Source organism: Macaca thibetana, chromosome X (genome assembly GCF_024542745.1).
Source record: "Macaca thibetana thibetana isolate TM-01 chromosome X, ASM2454274v1, whole genome shotgun sequence".
NCBI classification, from domain to species: Eukaryota; Metazoa; Chordata; class Mammalia; order Primates; family Cercopithecidae; genus Macaca; species Macaca thibetana.
Genome location: NC_065598.1, coordinates 31,049,511 through 31,075,149, shown reverse-complemented (window position 1 = coordinate 31,075,149; position 25,639 = coordinate 31,049,511). Strand labels below are relative to the sequence as shown.

At 36.8% G+C, this 25,639-nt stretch overlaps 1 protein-coding gene across 15 annotated transcripts in view; it reads left to right on the top strand.

Annotated features, from left to right (window-relative positions):
• The window catches only part of DMD (dystrophin), a 2,269,491-nt gene that overhangs the window by 2,087,839 nt on the left and 156,013 nt on the right, over window positions 1-25,639 (top strand). The gene's annotated exons all lie outside the window — the stretch shown is intronic.

The window sequence follows — 25,639 nt, the reverse complement described above, 5'->3', positions numbered from 1 at the left end:
ATGTGCCTTTATAGAATGGTGGCTCCAGAAAATTATTATCATGCAAGAATGGGAGCCCAGCATGTACAAATCGTTCCTTTTAAATGAGAAGTCAGAAGGTTGGATTATTCTGTAAAATATCTCTGAATATTTAAATGTTGAGTAATTCAAATAAAAAAAAAAAAAAAAAAACTGTGTGGGCTAATCAAAACATTTGTGCATGCCAAATTTAGCCCAAAGTCTGCTAGTTTGCAACTTGTACTTCAAACTAATGAAAAGCATAATAGCACAGATATAATTCCATTTTCAAATAATAGAATTCATTTATAGTTGACATTTATTTATTTTAATTTATACTTGAATATGAATTTGTCATTTAATTTACCATATTAAAAAAAGTTTAGATTTTAAGACATCCAAGTCTGTGAATAACTAGAATATTTTCATTTACTTCCATGTTTGTGTACTTATTTTTCCTTAAATCTTATTTTCATGATATACTTAGTGTCTTGTAGACATTCCAAAAAACTGATTTGACTTAAATTGTCCTCACTCCAAGCTTTAAAATTGCTTAGTTCATAGTCTACCTTTCCTAAAGCAAAGCTGGTAGTCTCATTTCAAGTCACTAGATTTTTTGTTTGTTTGTTTTTACCTTGTTTCTTTTCAAGGTTATATAGAATGAAGGAATATCAGACTTCTTTTGAATTTTTGCAGGGAATTCAGATTGCTGTGGATTAAGATCCTATATATAAGATGCTTAGGATAGAAGCATCATGAATGAAAAATTATTCATATGAACACACTTTTTAGAGTATTATTTTTATTCATTCAGCAAATAATCATAACTTCTGTACTAGGCAGGTAGAGACTGTGAAGACTACTGTCCTTGTAGTCTAAAGTCTTGTAGTCTAATAGATGCATAACTATTAAATAGTACACTGAAAATACAACCTTAAACAATCAAAATATTTTCAAATTGTATTTAGTTGACATGATTGCATAATTGTATTTATTTTACAATTATATTTATTGTTCACATATTTAGGGAGTCAATATGTACTTAAGGTAATCTTTGAGCCATTTTCAGGGTGAGGTATTAGCTCATTACTATTAATACTACCATCACCAAATGCATTACCTACTTATCTGCATTTCCAGGAAAAATTCAAGAAATTAGAATTTTTAAAATAATAAAATAATCATAAATAAGGCTGGGCATGGTGGCTCACCCCTGTAGTCCTAGCACTTTGGGAGGCTGAGGTGGGCAGATTGCTTGAGGCCAGGAGTTCGAGACCAGGCTGGCCAACATGGCAAAACCCCATCTCTACCAAAAATATAAAAAAATAGCCAGGCGTGGTGGCATGCACCTGTAATCCCAGCTACTTGGGAAGCTGAGGCATGAAAATCGCTTGAACCCGGGAGGCGGAGGTTGCAGTGAGCAGAGTTCATGCCACTGCACTCCAGCCTGGGTGACAGAGTGAGACTCTGTCTCAATAATAATAATAATAATAATAATAATAAATATAATAACCTAAGTGACTATATTTGGTATATAAAGAGTTAAGTGATGTTTTTGTAGGCTTTACTAAACTAAAAATAAATTAGCAGTTATTTAATTTTCTTTTATTTATTTATTTTTTATTTATCTTTCTTTTTTTATTATTATTATACTTTAAGTTCTAGGGTACATGTGCACAACGTGCAAGTTTGTCACATATGTACACATGTGCCATGTTGGTGTGCTGCACCCATTAACTCGTCATTTACAATAGGTATATCTCCTAACGCTCTCCCTTCCCCCTCCCCCCTCCCCACAATAGGCCCTGGTGTGTGATGTTCCCCTTCCTGTGTCCAAGTGAGATCACTTGGACACAGTTATTGAATTTTCTAGTTTATAAAGTACCTACTTAAAGTTGCATATATTACCTCATTTAATTTTAAAACAATAACGTAAAATATGCAGGATAGATTTTCATTTTATAGTCAACAATACTTATTATTTCGATACATTATGTGATTTTTTTCCCTATTGTCACAGTGTTAAGAGCCCAGGTTCAAACCAGCATTTTCTAACTGTAAGTCTGGAAGTCTGTCTGCTTATTCTATGTAAGATGCCTTATGAAGTTTATAGATGAGACAGCTCAGTGGATTCAGGCCTGGTCTTATATTTTGCTATTCATCTTTTTTTAAGTGTTCTGTTAAGCAAATGAAATAAAACATAACTTTGAACATTCTATTTACTTTTAAAATTTGATTTAGAGCTAACAAAAATTAGAATTTGTACTCCGTTTATAACAGCCAGAACAGCCAAATAAGCAAAATTGTATTTGCATTGTCAATTACAATAAATAATTATAATGGTATATCAGAATGTTAAATTTTTATTTATTTATTTATTTATTTATTTATTTTTGAGATGGAGTCTTGCTGTGTCACCCAGGCTGGATCGCAGTGGACTGCAACTTCTGCTTCCTGGGTTCAAGTGATCCTCCCGCCTCAGTCTCCCGAGTAGCTGAGGTTACAGGCACCCGCCATCATACCCGGCTAATTTTTGTATTTTTGTAGAGATGGTGTTTCACCATGTTGGCCAGGCTGCTCTCAAACTGCTGACCTTAGATGATCCACCCACCTCGGCCTCCCAACGTGCCAGGATTACAGGTGTGAGCCGCCACGCCGAGGCTAAAATTTTATGTTCTTATATTTCTTTAAGGAAAGCAAAAATGTTGACAGAGAGGGTTAATACTAGTTATACATACAAAAAGCCTAAAAATAAGATTTTGGATTATTCTATTATTTGTTTATTCATTTACTGAAAATCGTAAACTAATTCAATGAATAAGAGCAGCACAAATGTGATTACTTTGACAGGAATCTTTCCTCCAAAGTTGTCAGTTGTCAGTTATTCTTAGCATTTTGAACAGAAGTCGATGTAATTAAGTCACCTGTTATTTCTGACAAAATGAGCAAACACACATAAAATCTCTTGGTTCATCTTAATGTCTCTATGCCGGAGAACTGACCATGTTATTCAGTTCCTTTGTCCTTTTTAGACAAAAGCCACGTCTACATGGCCCTGTAAGTCTTCAATTCAAGGATTATAGCCATTATCTTAATGGGATTGTACTTGGTTATCTGATCAATTGTTCGCAACATACCCACATTGCTTCCTTTACCTGACATAAAATTTACTCAGCTGGGGCTCAACGATTGACCAGCTTTATCTCGCATGTAGTGAAGGGAAGGACATTCTTACTCCTGGATGTGCCTAAATTTAAGCCTTTGAAAAAGATTGAAGATACCAATTGGCCTACCTGCCCTAAGTAGATGATACCCACAGACTTAACTAGTGAAGTGCTTGTCTAAGGTAGACAGTATTTTTTCTTTAGAGAGGAGCAAAAAAAACCCCAAAACACTGGCATGTTCTTTTGATGTTCTATTTCCCAGTTGATGTCCAGGTTCACACTACTCCACAACATCTTCTTCCTGTCCCATTGCCTTTTAACCCTCTCTCCTCTCCCGCCACCACTTTTTTTGCTTGTTTGTTTCTTCTGCTTCCACCATTGCTTCTGCTCTGAAGCAATCATTTTCTCTCCCTTCCACCAAGGGTGGAATTGGCACAGTCAATTGGCTTGGGAGACTGCTTACTGATCTGTCTTTTTTGAACACTGGAATCTTGACACTAGTTATCATTTTGAAGACAGCCTGGTTTGGATATTTATCTATTAAGAGGAATCCTTAATTGGTGTCTTTGATTGGAGTATTTGAAGGAGTCTTTAATTGGAGGTTTTAAGGCACCAGAAAAGATTCATTAGGAATGACTGACCTCATGTTATATAAATGAGAAATATTTACCATTTGCTGTACACTTAATTGAAGCATGATTATATATAAAAGCATATAATTAAAAAATGTAAATAAATACCTAAATAAATAAATGTCTATAACTAGCATGCCAAAGGATTCTGGTATCAGCTTTCAATTTCTTTCAGTAGAGACTGAACAAATCAGAAAAAGGGGATTTATACCTATGCTCCTATAGATTATACTTTCTTCTCCCAACATCCAGTTTTAATTGAATCTCCTCATTGTGGTTTCTTTCAACCTTGAGCTGCACAAGTTTTTTCTCCTGTCAGAGCTTTTAATACACATTGACAAGAATTATTAGTCTCTATCTGCAGTTGCTCCAAGTGCAGGTTTGAAATCAGGAGTCGTCATCAATGTGCTAACACATGCTACTTTTGGTATTTATACACAGTGCCTGCTGCCAGTTACTTGCCACTTAGAATGTGTTTTGTTTCTTTTTTTTTCCTCTCTCCCCTTTCTGTATTCTACCTTGCATTGTTGGAGTAGAAGGATTCTCTGTTTCTTTTGGCAGAAAGAGAAACTTTCAGATTGGGGTCTAATGAAAAAAAAAAAAGGTTCGGTTATACAGATGTACAGATGTTCTAAGGTCACGATACCTCCAATAATATTCTTATGCGAAACCTCTTCTTTATGTTCAACCTGTGTGAGTTACACTTACACATAGTAGGCATAGTAGCCATCAGTAGTAGTTGCTTTAAAACACAGGCCTCCTAGGCTCTGGTTTGTACTAAAACATCATATTCAAATACAAGCATTCCAATACAAAGTGGAGAAACAGGGCCAGGTGCGGTGGCTCAAGCCTGTAATCCCAGCAGGCTTTGGGAGGCCGAGGAGGGCAGATCGCTTAATCTCAGGAGTTTGAGACCAGCCTAGCCAACATGGCGAAACCCGTCTCTACTAAAAATGCAAAACTTAGCCGGGCATGGTGGCGCATGCCTGTAATCCCAGCTGTAATCCCAGGCTGAGTTATGAGAATCACTTGAACTTGGGAGGCAGAGGTTGCAGTGAGCCGAGATCAAGCCGCTGCACTCTGGCTTTGGTAAGCCTTGGTAACAGAGTGAGACTCTGTCTCAAAAAAAAAAAAAAAAAAAAAAAAAGAAAAGAAAGAAAGAAAGAAAAGTGTAGAAAGAAAGAGAGGATCTGATTAAACTCAGGAACATTGCTTCTCAAATTTTAATATGCATACAAATTGCCTGGAAATCTTGTTAAAATCCAGATTATGACTCGGTAGGTCTAAAATGAGACACGATAGTCTACATTTCTAACAGGTGATGCTAATGCTGTTGATCTGTGGACCAACCACACTTTGAGAAGGAAGGAAGCAGGCTATTATATTTACTCATTCACTTGTTCCATGATAACTCTTAAAACAGACTGCTGACTTTAATACAATTCAGAGCACCAAATAAAGATTGTCATATGCCTTATTTTTAACCTATCGTCTTATATTAAAATTGTCTGATAAACTTCCCAAGTATGCGTATATATTGTCATTTTAAATAGGTTTCAATAAAATGAAGATTCATGAGTAGGCATATAGGAATAAATGAGGTTAAAAATTTGATTTATCATTTATATTTCTACTTTCTTTTGAAAGAATCTGTAGTGGTTTAAACATAAGAGCACAAGATGAGCCAGTGACAGGAAAAACCAAGTGCATCTGACAGCTTAGCTTATTAGGTCTAGAAGACAAGATCCGTTACTTGGTAGCAAGCTACTGGGAATATTGGTGTTCAAAGCTGTGCTTTCCCGAAGGCAAAAACAGCATCAAAATATGAAAAGCTTTTTACTTCTGGCATGAGTGATAAAGATGCAGATCTGAGAAGCAGGTGAAAAAACTTAGCTGATGCTTCTAAAGGCTAATTTTATATAAGTGTTCTTGTCCAGCTGTTCTTGGTAAGTCCAGCTGCTGGTTGAACAGGACAGGTGGTAATCCCTGTTCAGTGGCTCATTATCACCCAGAGGCTTTGATCTGGTGAATACATAATCAATCAGCTTCTGAATATTAATATTCTTCCTATTTTCATTTCACTTGTTTTACCTAAATTTATTTTCCAAAGTTCCAATATGTTTTTGTTTTTTAATAAGATTATTTTTGATCATTTATTTATTTTGACATAACTAGGCTCATGATATGCCAGCTGGAGTTTATTACACCCCTGAATCACAAACTTTTTTTCTTCCCTCTTTATCTCCTTACAAGATCCAAATCACAAAACCTAAGGATAAAGTTTTAATTTTGGAAGCACAAAAGACTGAAACTATTTTAGAGGACAGCATTAATGAAAATCAATATCTAAAAGCCTCATTTTAAGACTGTGAGCCCCATAGTCTGTACTTCGAGTTTCTTCAGAGTTGTGACGTGCATACATTAAGGACTAAGAAACTTTTTGTTAAATAGTCACAAATGTGAAAAGTAAACTCTCTTCAATTAGTCATGTATTCTGTAGTGCATACATTGGTGGTCATTAATTAGAAAGGTAGCAATTAAGATATTTTCCAATGCTTTCTTCATTTGTTAACTTATTTTGTGTTATATAGCTATATATGTTTATATGTAACATATATGTCCTTGTAGTTTTTCAAAATTATGATATGTTTCTCAGGTTGAAAGTACTAGCTGAGATTTTTGTCTCTTCACTCACAAGCATCTATGTAGCTGAGAATTTGCTTCTTTTTACACAAATAGGAAATATCTTGAGTTGCTTTACTCCCCTAGAAAAGATCTTCAAAATCGGAGGAACCAGGGGTAGGGCAGGGGTAAGTAAAAGACCCAGTACCCTAAGGCAAATAGACTAAATCTAGAGGAAAATTTTACATTATCCCACAGTATGATCTGGGAGCATTAGATTTGTCTGTAGGGGAAAAATCAATTCATAATAAAAATTATTGACAATGGTTTAATTTGTATTAGTTTTGCCCACTTCCCTGTTATCTCAGAATGGCACCTCCATGGACAGTGGGATGGTCCTAACAGCCTAAATATGGTAAGCTTTAAAAACAGATGGCTTAGGGCCATTCTGCTTATTATATCATTGCTTTCAATAGCATAACTGTTCTTCTCCAATGGCCCTCTTTGTTTTTTGCTTCATTACTGGCACATTTCTTTAATATGTAATCTATAACATTAACATGAAAATGGCTCTCAAATACTATTACTTTCTCCATCTGTGACCCAGTACTGTTTATCATCATCTAATGATCATTCTTATTGCAGATGGCCCTCTTTAAATGTTTCAGAATAGCATTTTAAAGACATTGAGGGTGCTTCCTATGTAGATTGGCAGACTGAGTGGTTTAATATCTAAAATCTCTGTCTACACGATGTGTGATAAATGACTGGAGATGCAAGGCACCAGTCAGTTCCAAAGCAAGGTGTAAGAGGGACAGGAAGAGAGTGATAAAAAAGAATACATACTCTGTGTGTGTATGTGTGTGTGTGTGTGTGTGTTTAAGCCATTAGATTTATCTTTAAGGAAGCATTATCTTTAAGGAAAGTTTGAGTAGGAAGAACAAAATGTAATCAAAAGAAACAGTTCTTGGCCAGAGGAGGTGGCTAATGCCAGTTATCCAAACACTTTGGGAGGCTGAGGTAGGAGCATTGCTTGAGGCCAGCAGTTCAAGACCTGCCTAGTCAAGGTAGTGAGACCTCCACCTCTGCAAGAAAAAAAAGAATAAGAAACAGTTCATTATTGCAATTCTTAAAGGAGTTTCTGTTTCCTTTCTGATCATTCACCATGGTAGTAATAGAAAGGAGTGATACCAAATTGATAAATGAGTTCCCTAAGGCTCAACATATACTAAATGCCTGTGCTGAGCTTCCAGGTTTCCAAGTCCCTAGAGCCTCTCTGTCTGAAGATCCTATCACAAAGGATTCTTTGTCTTCATCTAGTACTTTCTTTCTCCTCTCTCTATTCTTTCCTCATTTGCAGACACTTGCTGGAGTCTGTCAGTCGAACATAGATGATCCCTGACTTGCAATGGTTGGATTTAAGATTTTTTTTTTTTACTTTATAAGGGTGCAAAAGGGATACACATTCAGTAGAAACCATACTTCAGGTACCCACACAACCCCTCTGTTTTTCACTTTCAGTACAGTATTCAATAAATTACATGAGCTATTCAATGCTTTACTGTAAAACAGGCTTTGTGTTAGATGATTTTGCCCAACTGTAGGCTAACATAAGTGTTCTGAGTAAATTTAAGGTAGGTTAGGCTAAGCTATGATGTTAAGTAGATTAGGTATATTAAATGCATTTTTGACTTACAATATTTTCAACTTATGATGAGTTTATTGGTATATAACCCCATTGTAAGTTGAAGAGCATCTGTATCTGGGTTGGAGCAGAAGTATTACTAGTAATGCTTCCATGTGTCAACTGTTTGCTTAATTGATATGCTACCACACATGTCTTGAGCTTGTTCATCCCATGGCTTGCCACTGTGTTGGAAAGGAAGGTGTTACAACATTGCCATTAATACATTTCTAAATGGGGCCAAAACCAATATTTTCTTTATCTGCTAGATCTTTTTTGTTTCCTTCTTTATCTGTATATGGGGGCTCTTCCCAAAATTTAGCATGTGTGTTTTATGATTCTCAACATAACATTTATGATCCTTAACATTAATCTCATATTAGAAAATCAATCGTGATGAAAGTGAAATGTAGGCCAAGCCAGGGCAGTTATGAGGACCAAATTGTTGGTGTAAAACTTTTATAATTAATATTTTCGTGAATTGATAGAACTTGCTTCAGAGAGCTGAACTCAGAAAAAAGAGAAGTATTCTAACCTGAAAATATATTTTTAAAAGCTCATAATTTAAGGTAGGGGGCAAGTAGATTTGGCCATATTTTGGGCTTTCTTCACCAATACGGATACGATAATGACTAAATTTGTATCCTAGATTTAAATTTGCTGGATGGAAAAGAAACACAAAAATATAAACCCCATCTATGCAAACATAACCATTAACATTCTTATGCAGAATTTTGGGGTGGGGGGGAGGGATTTTGTTATGTTTTAACATAGCATGTTAATTTTTAAGATAAAATGGAAATATTATTGTGCTTTTGTTAATTTTTATGCTAAAAATGACATTTTAGGCACCTAATCAAATTCTCTGAGTTCTTTCACTAAATAATTTTGCCTAATATTTGATTAAATTCATTTTTACTAAAGATCAATGGAATTTCTTTCAGTTTGAAAAGTTGAAAAAATGAGTTGACACATTGATTCAAAGAAAAAGTTATGAAATTTGAGAAGAAAAGTTATTGAACAAATTTTATTTAAAATACATATGATATTATGTGTATCTGCCTTCATTTTCAGGATAATGAATGTCAATATTAAATGTGGAAATATTCTAAAATTAGAAATCAGACTGCACTTGGTTCAAAGAACCCCTTTTTTTTTTTTTTAGAAAAGCCTTTTAAAATAATGATTGAAATCCAGTCAATCCTTACCCTCACACATAATCCTCATGCATGATCTTTGTTTTTTCCTATCTCTCCTCTAAATGTCCTTTACAAAGATGAGAAATGTTCTTCCCAACACAAAATTCCTTTGATTATATATTAGAAAGAATTGACACTTTGCAGCAAGGTTTAGGAAAAGCTAACATAAGTAGAGCTTCTGTGAAAACTGTTTTACCAAAATATACTGGATTTACTGCTGATAAATAATGGATTTTTTTTTTTTTTTTTTTTTGCTATTTACATTTGCTCCTCATTGAAACTTGTAAATGACTTTATTAGTCTTAGGTAACACATTTCATTTTGCCTTGGATAAAGACGCTTCTTCAGTAAAGTGTTCATTTATAGCATTGAGAATCTTGAAATATAACCGGTGTCATCAAAGGGTAGGAAGGTAGAAGCACAGAGAAGTGATTAATCACCTTTCCCCCAATGAATGATCTACTGTCAAGTTCAATAATCATATTTCATCTATAAAGAGCACTTTGAGCAAAGCCTATGTTTTGCACACATGTCATTACATTTGATTACAATTAAGTATAAATATATGCCAATTACTTAGCTCTAGTTAAAATCTGCAAAAATATAGGAGGCTTGTGGGTGATGCAAATTGGAGATTTGCATAGGTTTAGGGTACAATATTAGAAAACACTGTAGTTTTATTTTTGCTTTATGACTAAAAGGCACTGGCTATGTTATCTTGTTTGTTCACCAAACTAAAAACAACAGCTAAAAAGCAATGTAACAAATTTCTTGTAACCTTCTTAGCCCATCCACTGCTGTCGCATGACTCTCACAAGTCAGAAATAAGGAACCATTTCTCTACAGAAGGTCATCAATTCATTTGAGGGCCATAGATAAGTAAAGAATAACTTAGCTTGAGACATTCGAATCACTTGCTTTTTAGGTAAGTATTTTGGCTTTTAAAATGACACAAATCTGACCAAAATGTTATTCAGTTTTATGGGAACGGGATTCTTTTCTAGATAATCTTAGGAACGATCTTAACTCATATTGTTTTTGTTCAGGGAGTAGATCTAATTTGTTAGAAGTGCTGCCATGGGATCTCATTCTACTCAACAGGAGTGCATTCTTCTTATCCAATATCCACTAAAACTTACTCCTTCTCCCATGAAAAGAGTTACCGGTGGAAAACTCAGAGAAAACATGGGAAGGGGATTGGTGATGTCATATAAGGAGATTAGAAAGCATTTTTTAACATTTAAAAAATGAAGAGATGAATTTAAAAATTTACAAACCAGTAAGTTTGATGTTGATGAGCAACAAAATCCTGGAAAATGACATTGTACTGATTATTAATGACTACATAGGATAACATGCTGCTGGGAATCAGCATGATACTCTCAAAATTTGCCATGTCACATGCACCTCATTTTCATTTTTGTTATGTCTACTTGATGGTTAGATGAGAAGACTGTTATAGACAGCATAACTTATGATTTTACAGCACATTTTTCAAGTTCTCTTTTGAGGATATTGGGTACAAGATAAAGAACAGTGGGGCTGGGTAATAGGCTGAATTTGAAGCTGATTAAATAATGACATCTAAAGAATGTCAATTAATAGATCTAGAGCAACACAAAATAGAGTCTCTGTCCTTGGTCTGTATTTCAGATATCCGTGCCTTTGCACATGGCTGTTTCTTGTTCAGTCATCTCTTAAGCTCAACTCAGCCCTCTGTCTGAAGACCTCATTTGGCCAGTCTTGCCCATTCATTACTACTTCTGTGAACTCTCTTTTGTTATTTTTTTCCTGTTTTATTCTGAAAATGGATTGAGCTAGATATGTGGAAGTTATGGGAAAGCAAATTTTAACTAAATATTAAAGAAACTTTTGTAATCGAGCTCTCCAAAAAATAAAATCCACCACTTTGAAAAGCTTAAACTCCCTGTACAGTAGATATTCAAGACTGAAATGACTGTCTCACCCCTAAAGGCAATTTCTGTATTGGATGACAGGATATAATTCATTAACCTTTAAGGTCACTTGTGAATCTAATGTTTTGATATTTTCAGAATTAATCAGAAGGGAACTGACAGCATGACCTGAATCTGTCCTATATTTATATAAACATCCTGTGTAATGCACCTCATTCTTTGTCCAATAGTATACACTTTTGAATGTTAAATTTGATTTTAGGGCAAACACTTTTTTAAAAAAAATACAAATCAACTTTATTAAATAATAATTTACACACAATAAACTGCCTCCATTTAAAGTGATTCAGTGATTTTTGGCAGATGTGTACTTGTGAAAGCACCACTGCAGTCAAATTACAGAACATTCTTACTCCCCCAAAAGCCTCCTTGTGCCCCTTTGCAGGTTATTTTTTCTTTCACCCCTGATTCTAGGCAACCACTGATTGTCTTTCTCTCATATGTATTACTTTGCATTTTCGAGAATTTTCTATAAATAGAATCATACAGTATTTTTGTATGTATCTGGTTTCTTATATTCAGCATAATGATTTTGTTTCCAGCTTGAGGATATTATGAATAAAACTGCTAAAAATTGTATACTTGTTTTTCTAAATACCCTTTTAAAAATCTTAACTTTTGAGAAGCATATTACTAAAATAACTTCCCAGGTTATATGTGTATTTGTTCATTCTATTCATTTCAGCGTTATCTTAATAACAAGCAACTGGAGGACATGCACCAAGGCTAAATTTACTAGGTGTTAACTGAATTCTGTGAGAAAGTCCTAGTTTCTAACATTCTTTCTTGGGAGCAGATGTGTAACAGCTACTTTTGCTGCATAACAAACCAATCCCAAAACTTACTGGCTTAACACAGAGGTCAGCAAACATTTTCTATAAAGGACAACATAGTAAACACTATAGGCTTTGCAGAGCACTTTGCGTCTTTGTTGCTTATTCTTTTTCTTTTTACAACTCTAAAAATGTAGTCATACTTAGCTGAGGGGCTGTACAGAAGCAAGCCATAGAACAAATTTGAGCAATAGCTCATAAACTCTATAACACAATGGCCGTTTACTTAGCTATTTGATGGGTGGACTGGGCCATTTATGTGGTGTGACCAGTTGTACTACTCTTTGCCAGGCATGCTTCTGCATCTGTAGTCAGCTGGTGGCTGGATAAGCTATCTTGACCTGACTCATATATCTGATGGTTGGCAGGCTGTCATCTAGGAACAGATGCATCTAGGTCTGTGTGTATCTCATCATTGAACATGCTAGTTCAGGCTAGTTCACATGGAAACTTCTCAGGTTTCTGCTGTGTCATGTTTGGTAGTGTCCATTAGCCGAAGCAAATCATGTTATAGGGCCATCCCAGATGTAAGGAGTGGGGAAAGACTCCACCTATTGGTGGGAAGAGATACAAAGGCACACTGCAAGAGCCAGACACCAAGGAGAGGGCTAGAACTTTTGGCCATTTTGCAAGGTATCACAAAATATTCAAGAAAAGTTACAGGAAGGTTCCTCTGTGGACTAAATTCCTTTCTGAATTTAGATGTAGTTAAAATGGGGTATGCTGTTAAAATTCATGCTTTGTGAGTAATCATTGCTAGGCTAAACTGTCTGTGGCTTCACAGTCACTGGTAGACATACAGCATCCGTAATCTAGTGCTTTTAAAATATAAGAAATACTAGTTACAAGTCAGGAAACAACAGGTGCTGGAGAGGATGTGGAGAAATAGGAACACTTTTACACTGTTGGTGGGATTGTGAACTAGTCCAACCATTATGGAAAACAGTATGGCGATTCCTCAAGGATCTAGAGCTAGATGTACCATATGACCCAGCCATCCCATTACTGGGTATACACCCAAAGGATTATAAATCATGCTGCTATAAAGACACATGCACACGTATGTTTATTGTGGCACTATTCACACTAGCAAAGACTTGGAATCAACTCAAATGTCCATCAGTGGCAGACTGGATTAAGAAAATGTGGCACATATACACCATGGAATACTATGCAGCCATAAAAAAGGATGAGTTTGTGTCCTTTGTAGGGACATGGATGCAGCTGGAAACCATCATTCTTAGCAAACTATCACAAGAACAGAAAACCAAACACCGCATGTTCTCACTTATAGGTGGGAACTGAACAATGAGATCACTTGGACTTGGGAAGGGGAACATCACACACTGGGGTCTATCATGGGGAGAGGGGAGGGGGGAGGGATTGCATTGGGAGTTATACCTGATGTAAATGACGAGTTGATGGGTGGTGACGAGTTGATGGGTGCAGCACACCAACATGGCACAAGTATACATATGTAACAAACCTGCACGTTATGCTCATGTACCCTAGAACTTAAAGTATAATAATAATAATTTTAAAAAAGAAATACTAATTACAAATGTAGTTAGTTAATCACTTATTACTACTGGGAATTTAATGAAAGCTGCTGTGATTAAATACTGAAAAAAGAAAGATTGTGTCTTTCTTTCTGGTAACGTTCAAAGCTCGTCACTCTTTTGAAAGGAATTTTATTCCTAAAGCTGTTATTTTTACTCATAATATGCTTAATATCCCCACGGCTGTAGACTGTCTAAAATGTTCCTACAATTATATGAGAATACTTTTAAAAATCATGATAATTATCAGTCTTCATGGACACTTACTCAGATAAATTTCCCCAAGCACTTAATAGGATGAATTTATAAGCATTAAATAGAATGGGGACCATCCAGCCCTAAAATGTCACCATTCTGTCAGGCACACACTTGCCAATTTATTGGCCTGGACCTGAGCACACTACCAAAGGCTTTGAATTAGGTCTCACTGCAAGATGGAAGCAGAAGGGCGTTTCTTAGTTTACGTTTTGAAGTGTTTTGCTCAGACAGGCAACGTGCAGTTGTGTACAGTAGTGTGAGCTACCTGTTACTTCCCTTAACAATACTTTTAGCAGCAATGTTTTTCCTTCTGCAATGTGACAATATCACCATGCCATTTGGAAGAAAACAAAAAGGCTGAGTGATTCCTGGTATACTCCCAAACAGCCACCCAAACGAACAGCTGGCAGAGAAGACACCCCCTAAAACTTGGAGCAGATTCTCAGCCCCTGCAGCATCTCATGTGGTTAGAACTTCAGACTTGATGAACGCCTCCCCAGCTTGCTCCCCCTCCTGAATCTTTTAATCCTCCTCCAGTCTCTTGCAACGCTCCAGCCTTTAGCAGGGAATAAGACTGCAAACTGTCTTCTGTCAACTTCTTTCCAAATCCTAGTCTAGAGAAATTATAATGATGCATGATTGTCCAGTGGGCATATATAGTTCATCCATGCAGTAAAGCCTGTAGCTTTCATCTTTTTTGCCAATCCACTATAAAAAATTACATTTTATATGTCATCCTGATACACACACACACACACACACATATCTATACCTGTAAATCTTTTTCTGTCTATTCATGCTTGTATGATTGAAAGAAAAGTTTCACAAAACATTACTTACCCTTACCAAATAATACACTTTCGTATTTTCTCTTTTTTAAAATTTCAACTTTTATTTCAGATACAGGAGGTACATGTGCAGGTTTGTTACATGGGAATATTGCATGATGCTAAGATTTGGGGCTCATGACCTGTTACCCAGATTGTGAGCATAGTACCCAATAGGTAGTTTTATAACCCACTCTCCCCATTCCAGCCTCTACACTGTCATATTTTCCATTCTTTTCTGTTTCATTAAGAACAATACTGGTAATGATCTACTATATAGATTTCCTGATGTACTAAAGGTTCATGACCTGCAGTTTGAAAAACACTGTACCTAGTTTTATCTCTACCTCAGTCCAGGCCATCAAAAGTTGCATTCTTAGACCACTTTGCCTTGGCCCCCATAAGATTGCCTGAACTCAGGTGTACCTCGGCATCATATTCTTGGCTCATGTCGAGGGGCACTGAAAACTGCTGAAGGGATTTTTCTGAAAGTCGACACCATGCAGTGTCTGCCATGTTAGATCCCACGCAGATCTGTTTATTCTATCTAAGTCATTCCAAACTTGGATTTTCCTTTGTTTCACTTACACTCTTTCCTCCTTATCAATAATCCAAATAATAAAATCGATCATATTTCCTTTTATATTTTTTCTTTTGCTTTGGCATCTACAAAGGCCACAACCACCTTCTTTTTTTTTTTTTTTTTTTTTTTTTTTTTTTTTTTTTTGAGACAGAGTCTTGCTCTGTCGCCCAGGCTGGAATGCAGTGGGGCGATCTCAGCTCACTGCAAGCTTCGCCTCCCAGGTTCACGCCATTCTCCTGCCTCAGCCTCCCAAGTAGCTGGGACTACAGGCGCCCGCCACCGCGCCCAGCTAATTTTTTGTACTTTTAGTAGAGATGGGATTTTACCGTGTTAGCCAGGATGGTCTTGATCTCCTGACCTCGTGATCTGCCCGCCTCAGCCTCCCAAAGTGCTGGGATTACAGGCATGAGCCACCACACCCAGTCACCCACCTTCTAAAATACTTTTTTACTGAAATATATTAGGCATATAGAAAATAAGGGAGATGCTGGTTAAAGGATACAAAATTTCAGTTAGGAGGAATAAGTTCAAGAGCTCTATTGTACCCCATGGTGACTATAGGTAATGAAAATATATTATATTCTTCAAAATTGCTAAAAGAGTAGATTTAAGTATTATCGCCACAAGAAATGATAAGTATATGAGGTAATGCATATGTTACTTAGCTTGGTTTAGCCATTCCACAGTGTATATCTATTTCAAAACCTGTTATACATGATAAAGATATACAATTTTTATTTGTCAATTTTTTAAAAAATTAGAAAAAAATGGTTTAAACTTAAATGTACAGTTCAGTGAATTTTCACAATCTGAACACACACATTTAACCAGCATCCAAATCAAGAAACAGAATGTTACCAGCCTTTAGAGGACCCTTTGTGTGCCCTTCTGATAGTTATCTATTCTCCAAGGGTAACCACAATCTTGATTTTGAACACCATTAAATATTCTGGCCTGTTCTTGTCCTTTATATAAATGAAATTGCACAGCATGTACTCTTTTGTGTCTGACTTCTGTAAACCTGGATTCATCCATACTGTTGTATGAAGTTGTGGATTGTTCATTCTAATTGCTATATAATATCCCCTTGTGTCAATATCCTACAATATATTATATATTCTACTGTTGATGGGCATTTGGTAGAAAAAATTATGTTATAAACATTCTAAGACATGCCATTTGATGAATAATATGTATGCATTCCTTTGAGGACTATATCAAGGGGTAGAATTTCTGGGTTATAGGGTATGTATGTGTTCAGCTTCTGTACATTCTGCCAAACAGTTTTCCAATGTGGTTGTACCAATTTGCACTCCTCCTAACAGAGCATGAGAGTTCTAGGTGCTCCACATCCTTTCTAACACTGTATTATTTATCTTTCTCATTCTGGTGGGTATGCATAGCACAATTGTAATATCCACATCAAGCACTGTGATCTTCAAATCTGTGTTCTGGCCAGGCATGGTGGCTCACGCCTGTAATCCCTACACTTTGGGAAGCCGAAGTGGGCTGATCACTAGAGGTCAGGAGTTCGAGACCAGCCTGGCCAACATGGTGAAACCCCCGTCTCTACTAAAAATACAAAAAATTAGCTGAGCATGGTGGCAGGCACCTGTAATCCCCGCTACTTGGGAGGCTGAGGCACGAGAATTGCTTGAAGCTGGGAGGCGGAGGTTGCAGTGAGCTGAGATCTTGCCACTGCACTCCAGCCTGGGTGACAGAGTGAGGCTCCATCTCAAAACAAAAAACAAAAAACAACAACAAAAAAAAATCCCAAATCTGTGTTCTAAATTTTCCTCTCTTCTTAAAGTTTTATGGTATTTATATTTCCTCAATGCTGGGTTTTATCTATTAATTTTTAAGAGTTCTACATTGTTATAAGTTGCCCTAAAGCCTTTACAGAACAATGCACGGTATAAATATGTACATAGTATATACACAAATATGAATCCATGAATTCACAGCTAATAGTGCCATTATCAAAAATCCTACACTTTTCCTTTTCCTCTAGTCCTCACATTCAATTGGCTCAAAAGTAGCATTGATTTTATTCTATAACCTGTCATGAATTCAGCCTCTTCACAAATTCCCAGTGCTCCTTTCTTAGTTCAGGCTTTCATCCACTCTTAACTAGGCTGTTGTCATCGTCTACTTGGCATACATTTCCATTCTGATCCCTCTCCTCTTTTCCACCCCTGTTTCTTCCCACCTCAAATTTAATTCTATTTAAAAAAGAAAGATATTCAAAAGTACAGGTGGTGCCAATTTTTTCTTCTCTATCCATCATATGCGAAGAGGCTTCCAATTCTTTGTCGACCTGTTTCTAAGGGATAAGAGTAGGTCAAGCTGTGAGGACTTCAATTCCCACGTGAAGGTCTTATTGATACTAACTCAAGAATGTGATTTGATGTCCTAACGGGGAAAGTAGTATTTTCTGCCAGTTAGCCTTCCCATGATATCCAATCCAATATTGGCCCAATACATTTTTGAGTTCCTAAAAAGCATAGACTGATGTCATAACACAGCTGTATGTTAACATAAAATTCTGTACCTTAGTAAATTATTAATATGAGCTATTAGCTCCCAGAGTCAATGTAAGAAACTTGTTTCAACTCTTCATATTCTAGCAAAAAGAAAACACACACATACACACACACAAAACCTGACTTAAGAACTAACTAGGCGATTAAAGCCTACTTAGTTTTTAATTGAAGTGCATGTTCTCTAATCCCAAGAGGTCAAACTAATCACCTTTCCCTTTCTGCTGCTTTTTTTTCTCTATTTCTGTAATTGTTATAATCTGTCTGATATTGTGTTTAGCTATATGTGGGTCTATCTTCCCTCATTAGATCATAAGCTCCTTAAGGAAAAGGCCATATTTCCTTGGGATCCCACTAGTAAAAAAAAAAAAAAAAAAAACTGGATTACAGTGTTGAAATTTTTATATATTTCCATGTCAATCTCCAAACACTCCCCAGTTTTTACCAACCATAAAGAAAAAATGAGAAGAGTTTAAATGATAAGCAAAGACATGTAAGTGTTCCATAAATACACTATGTTTGAAGCTATTTAAAGAACTTAATAGAGGATAATATTTAATAGAGAAACTTAGTCTAGATAGAGCACATAAAAAACATTTCTTGGAAATTTGTGGATAAATAAAAGTGCCTTGCATCTGTATTTTCCTTTCGTCTTCAAAATATGCCTTGACAAAAGAAAGCCAGAGTTGGAGTACAAGATTCAGACATTGGGAGATCATTAATTGGTTAAACTGGATTTTATCTTATTTCCCCTTTTATGGATCCCTGTCTTTGTGTGGAATTCCTACATGCTAGCTGTTCAAGGCTTGCCACCAGGAGACTTTCTCCATCAAGCTAGGGGACATTTCTCCCTCAATGTCCCCCACCAAATCAATATTCACTTGCTCTCTGATTACTCCAGGTTTCTGCTGTCTGCTAATATGAACATGGATATCCCTTTTAGCATGCGTGAATACTATTCGTATTTTAATCTCAGCCCCACTGAATGATAGCAAATGCTGTGAATTTTATGCCTATCTTAGGTTATAGCTAGTGCTTTATCTTGCAAAAAAAAAAAAAATCTTACTTTTCTTACTTGGTTCCTTCTTAAATGTAAAAAACGAAAAGAGGAAAGGTGCCTTTTATAAACTGCTAAAGAGCAGTTTACTAAAACTCAGACCTCTCATTTTCCTTCACACGACAATCTAAAATACAATGTTAAAGTGAATTTATTTTGTTCTGTATACCTAACTATTCCTGAACATACTGAGTTCTCTTTTAAGAAATCATACCTGTCTGACAGGCTGCTTTGCATGAACACAGCATTCCCCAGCCTTCAAATTGCTGTCAGAATCATTATGTCATTTTGACCCCCAAAATGGCAGTATTATCCTCATTCTATAGATGAATTAACAAAAGCTTCCAAGTGGTTAAGTGACCCGCCTCTAAAGGGTAGAATTGGTCTGGACACTCTGCCCCTCTATCTTCATGCCTTTGCTGTAATACACAGCTACGCTTGCTGAAGATTAAGGAAGCTGCTTTTGATAGAGTGTGATTCTTGTAGATATTCATCTCAGGAAAAAAGAAAAAAACGCTGGTGTCTTCATCTGTAGCATTTGATTATTACATTTTCCTTATCTGTTTCAACTTAGGATGACTTCCTTGTTCTCTTAATTGACTGGTAATTCCTTTGTTTACTTTTTTCCAAATCTCAAGAAGCAAGTCTACAGTATTAACAATGGTTACATTAACATTTAACATTTTTTAATGAAATTTGAGTATTTCAGAAAGGGGTAATTTAGGCAGGCATGTATGTAGAACTTTGCATTTTAATTAAAAAGACTCAAAATGAAATGAACCTCTGACAGTAACAGATGACTACTTCTAAAAGCTGCATTACTACTTGATATATGCTCAGTATTTTCTTGTGAATAAGTGCTACAACTTGTTTCAAGAAAAGTGACAGGACTAAAACAATTAAAAAAGACAAAGCTGCTCTTTTTTAATCATATGCTCATAAATAAAACTAGGTTGCAAATTGTTTCCAGAGAAGCAATTGACAAAGTATAAGTAAATCACTCTAAGAACTAAAGCTGCCTTGATTTTTTTTAATGTTTAACCAAACCTCTATCCCTGTCCAATGATGAATTTTCTTTGACAAATAAATATTTACAAAGTATGAAATATAGACTTTGGGCCTTTCCTAAGGCCAAAGCATACTGTTTAACCTAAAATTTAATATATTTTTCTCACCTCAAATACACCAAAATAAGAACATAACTAAAAAGTAATTCTCTCTTGTAGTAGACTGTCCATTAATCTTTTGTTAGATGATATTGGGATTGTGAGTTTCAGGTAGAAAGAAAAACTGTAATTTCTAGATTGATCAGAAAATCTGAGACTATTTATGGATTTGAAGAAAACAATAAAGTCTGATAAAATAGAATTTTCTGTAACCTCCCTTATGGAGTCAAGAAGGAGGAATCTTTCAACATTCTCCCATTTTGCAATGAAAATTCTTCATGCAGTAAATAGTTTGATTGGGTAGATCAAAGGGTTAAATTACTGCTGATTGGAGAAGAGACCCAGACTTCCCCAATTTAAAAAAAAAAAAAAAATGTGATGTGTAGGAGGAAGGTAGAAAGAGGCCTCAGAATGAATTCACTAATTGGGGTTTTCACCTGCTGTGAGTCTAATCGAATACAAAGCCTTATTTGTAGCTGAAGAGGAAGAGAGATTATGCAGAGTGTAAGAATTTCTGCCTAGTTTTGAAATTCCTCTTATTTGGCACAATCGGTGGGGAGAGGCAGACAAATAGTTACAAGTTTGAGCTGTTGTTAAGGTAGACCAGGAATGCTGTAGTCAGATATACTTGAACCACCTTAACCAGTGATCCATTTTTAGCAGGAGGTGGTGTGGGTCACACACATGGGTTATCGCTATAGCTGGCAGGCTAATAGGTACTCCAAATTCTTTCCCATGAAGCAACAGTCGGCCTGTGAGGTTAATGAAGTATGGCTTTATTTTAGTGAAGATGCTAAAATTCACATCTTTTTAGATTTCGGCTTGATATACGTGGCTCTGTGAAGCTTTGAGAAATCTTATTAAAAGAAAACTGCGTGAGAGTGAAGCAGAGCTCGACATTATCTGGAACCTGTCTGGTGAAATCTCTGGTTTAGATGGCAGCTGGCTCAGAGAGAACTTTCCTCAGCCTGGCTTACTCTGCCTCCCTAAAGAGACAGGGCCCGGAAAAATAGGCTTTTGTGTGGGTGTGAAGTGCTCTGTGTCTGAAGGTAGAGGCCTCTTCATTTGCTGGTTAATGTGAACTGGCTGGATATTCTTACATCCACAAGATGTTGGTTTCAGATTGATCTAGGGGGATTGTTATATATATTTCAATTAGTATGCTATAGTATTGCCCTAACAAGCAATGATTCACCATAAGCCAACCCATTTGTTAGATGTCTGAATCACTGTTCATGGTTAGTACTTGTACTATGCAAAGAGGAACATGGAATTCTTACATCTTTATTGTACACCCAAATGTTGACATTTTACTATAGAATATGTATTCTACTTAATTGAAGTGATACCTATACTCTAAATGAATTTTTATAAAGTGATGCAGGTTATACTTAAACTTAGGGAGCACAAGGCAATATAGACAGAGATTCTTAGAGCTAGAGAGAAGCTGAACCCTAGGAGTTGGTGAAGTCTCTCAGGACCATCCCTCCAGGCAAGTACCCAGTTCAAACCATTCCTTGTCTTTGTCCTTTCCTATGCTACTCCTCATTTTTACATAGCTAACATCAGGCCAACATTGAAACCACATGCAACCCAGAAAGGAAAAAGATGTGTTCGTGGAAGGTAGGAACAGCCTAGCTTCAGCTGTTGGCCCTTCACACCCTCCACTAGATGGGCTCATTTGAACCCAAGACCCTTCCAACAGTACACTGCAAATCCGTAGCTCCAATTCAGACATCTTCCCTCTGAGCTCCAGACTCAGATGTCCAGCTGTCTCTTGGATACCTGCACTTTTACATCACCACCTCCAATTCATTATGTTCAAGACTGGATTCATCATCTCTTTCCTAACCCTCTTCTGCCACCTCCTCCTGAAATTCCTAGCTTGGAGAATGCTACTCATCCAATCTTGGTTGTCACTCAAGGACAATGGTCCTTAACCTTCACTGCATATTAGAATCACTTTGAGAGTCTTAGAAATCCTAATGTCCAAGACCAATTAAATTAGAATCTCAGGGTGGTGAGACCCAAACATCTAAATTTATTAACGACCCCTGAGTGATTCCAAAGGGTGGCCAAGCTTGAGGACTATTGCTTTACTTCTTCCTTCTTTTCCATTCATACATCCAGTCAGTCAAGACTCCTGTAGTTGGAACATTATTGTAACATTTCTCCACCTCCTCTGCCACTGCCATAATTCAGATCCTCCTCATACTGCAATCTCCTTGTACCTGATGTCTGAATTCCAGACTCTGTCTTCTGATCAAGTCCCCACACCATTGCCTGAGTGATTTTTCTAAAAGACAAACCTGGCAGAGCCACACTCATGCTTTAATTCTTTCTTCCTTAAAAAGCTCCCTCATACCTTTCAGGATACAAGTCAAACTCCAGATTGTCACACTAAGCCCTTTCCAGTTTGCCCATTTCTCTTTTCTAACCCTTATCTTGATGTTCTCTCCAAAAGATCAAGCAGACCATTGAAGCTCTTGTAAAGAACAAGCTGGTTGCATCCTTTTTACCCTCACACCTGCTGTTGTCACCATTCATAATTGTTGATTTGCCTTTACCCTCAAAAGCCAGAAACTCTTTGTGGGCCTACAGTGGAGGCTTTTATGAATATTTATCCAATGACTGAGTCTCGTCTGCTTTTTAGCCCCAGTGTGGGGGGCTCTGACCTTCTCCTCTATCGGTAGTCCCCACTCAGCATCCAGTCTTTTGCCCCAGAGGGTGGCTTTGGCTGGATGGGTCTCAGTTTGGTCAGGGTCCTGGGAGAAACAGATGGTACATTCAAATGCAACACTTGAAGAGAGTATAATGAAAAGGCTATTTACAAGGCTCTAGGCAGGCTAGGAGAAAAAAAAAAAAAACAAGGAATGGTAAACATTTCCCCAAAGGGGTAAAGGGAGGAATGGTTTGCGTAACCAGTGGAATGCTGTTGCTGTGGGAAAGGACTGGCCAACAAGACTTGAGCTGCAGGTCAAGGAACTCAGCAGCTCCCAGGCCCGAGATCAGTAGGAGGGAACCTGAAGAATAAATACCCAAACATCACTCTCTTCCTATCCTTTCCTCTCCTTCTATAGGCCTTTCATCACTGCCTCCCAATTGGCTGAAAGCAAAAGGAAGCCAAATAGCAGGAAAGCCTGATTGATGTCCCCACAGAGGTCCCAATCTCCTGGCGCACAGAGCAGAATGGAGAAGGATAAAGAATAGAGATGGAAGGGATAATGGGGAAATATCCTGCACAGTCCCTTAGGTCAGAGATGCCCTTATTTTCTAAAGATACTCTCAAAGTTTAAGTGGTTCAAAGCCCAGAGTTTGAGCTATGGGAAAATTTACTGGGTCGCCTTCTTTGACCTCATCCCATTTCATTTCTTCTTTATCTCTATTTCTAGCAAATTGACTCTTCTCTGCTCTGAGCCATCAGTGAGATTGTCTATGAGCACACTAGAAAAAACACAGACCTTTCCCACAGGAAAAGAAGCCATGTCTCTTCACGGCAGCATAGCAGAATAGCTAAGCGCATGAGTCTTGGAGCTGGACTCCCCAGTTCTAATCCTTGCACCATTCTAGACAGTGGTACTGGGAATGAGCAGGTCATGGCTGATTCTGAAGTCAAAATTTTAGCTGAAGTTTGTTCTGGTAGCAGAGCTGCAGGCTCTTTTCATGTCCGTGGTTCATAACAAAACAGTAATAATAATAATAATCAGAAGAAGGAGGAGAAGAAGAAACATCTACTATAAATGAGCAATTAATATATTATCATACATGGCATCACTACATAATTTACATATGACACAAAGGTATATCAGTTATGTTCTTTTCCAAATGCTTTCCTCTAATAAGCAAAATTCATAATCTGACTGCAATTGACAACCAGTCTCTGTGATGCCCGCGTCATTTCTTAATAATACTTTCAGTATTTAATTATAATATGACATCAAGATTTGGGAACAAGTCTTCAAGTGCCTATAACTCCAGTCTAAAAAAGAATTTAAAGATGTATTTTTGAGGATTGCCATCTGTCAATTTTTTTAAAAAAGTCTGAATAGTGATTTCTTATTCCATTCTTTTTTCTTGTCAACAGATTATTCTTAGTAGTTTCCTAATTGGACACTGAGAAAAGAGACTTAAGCATTTATAGAGAAGCATGTCAGAACTCCTGAATTTTGAGCAGGTAATTTAAAAGTGTAAAATAAACGAACAAAAAAAAAACAGGAAAGAAAGAGAGTGACAAATGTCTTACTATCCAGGTGTTACAAATCCTTAGTGTATCGATTTGTAATATTTACAAATGTCCATGCTCTGAGGCTTGTGTCTTTTAGTTGAAATAAACATAAACAATAGTTAAGTGATTTGCCACACTGACACAGAGATTGCTGTCTCTGATTTACTGCAAAGGGCACCACTTCCTCATTACAGGACACTAATCCCTCTTCCCCAAAGATAAGAGCAGACCTAGAATATACTCTTAGACCAAGGGACAACTTCAGCCAAAGCAAATCTTAGTGTGCCCCCCTCAGACCGTAATAGCAGCTGCCTCCACAACTCACTAGCTAAAAATTGCTAAAGGGCAACACTAAGAAATCTCAGTGTATGAGCCAGAATGCCAGAAGAAGTGCCATATTTGCTTAAAAATAGCAATACCGATCATACTTACATGCACATATCTTTAGTGATAACATTTACCTTGTTATTTGGTTTGTTAAAGGTAATAAAGAATCCTGGCTTTCCCTTTTGCTTTTATCCACATACTTTATTTTTGCCTCTTTTGCCATGCTGTAGCATTAGATAAAGCAAAATGGGTGTCCTTCCACCTAAAACATTCTAGGGGAAAAATGTTGAGCAGAAAAGGATTATTTAAAAAGAAGCCGGACATGGTGGCGTGCACCTGTCATTGCAGGCACTTGGAGGCTGAAGTGAGAGGATGGCTTGAGCCCAGGAGTTGGGAGACCAGCCTGGGCAACACAGTGAGACCCCCATCCCATAAGAAATAAATTTTTAAAAGGGGACCACATTTAAACTGTAGACTGAAGTGGAATGAATCAATCAGACAGGAGAGTGGAAAGCAAATGTTTGAAAGAAAATAAAAAGAAAAGCAAGCCAACAAAATAAATGGACAAAGAAGGACAATGAAAATATCACTAACAGTTTATCGTAAGATACTCTTTGGATGCTAATCTAAGGTATTATGTGAAGTTTGCAGAAAATTCTTGTGCTAATGAAGGCTTTCTTCTTCTTTTGAATATTTCCAAGCTTGAAATAATTGTGTGTAGTTAACTTCTATCATCATATTGCAAACTCTAAAATAGGAATTATTTGAACTGTTCAGGTCCTGTAACTTTTCCAATAAAATATTCTATTGGAAACGAGTTCCTTCTAGATTTTCCTAAAAGAATACTAAAGGACCAAACCGTGCAACACCACTGGTGGTGAGAGTCCATACCAGTGATTCTCAAACATTAGTATGCTCAGAGTTTCTGGTTCAATAGGTCTGGGCCGGGCCCAGGGAATTTTCATTTCTAAGAAGTTCGCAGGTGATACT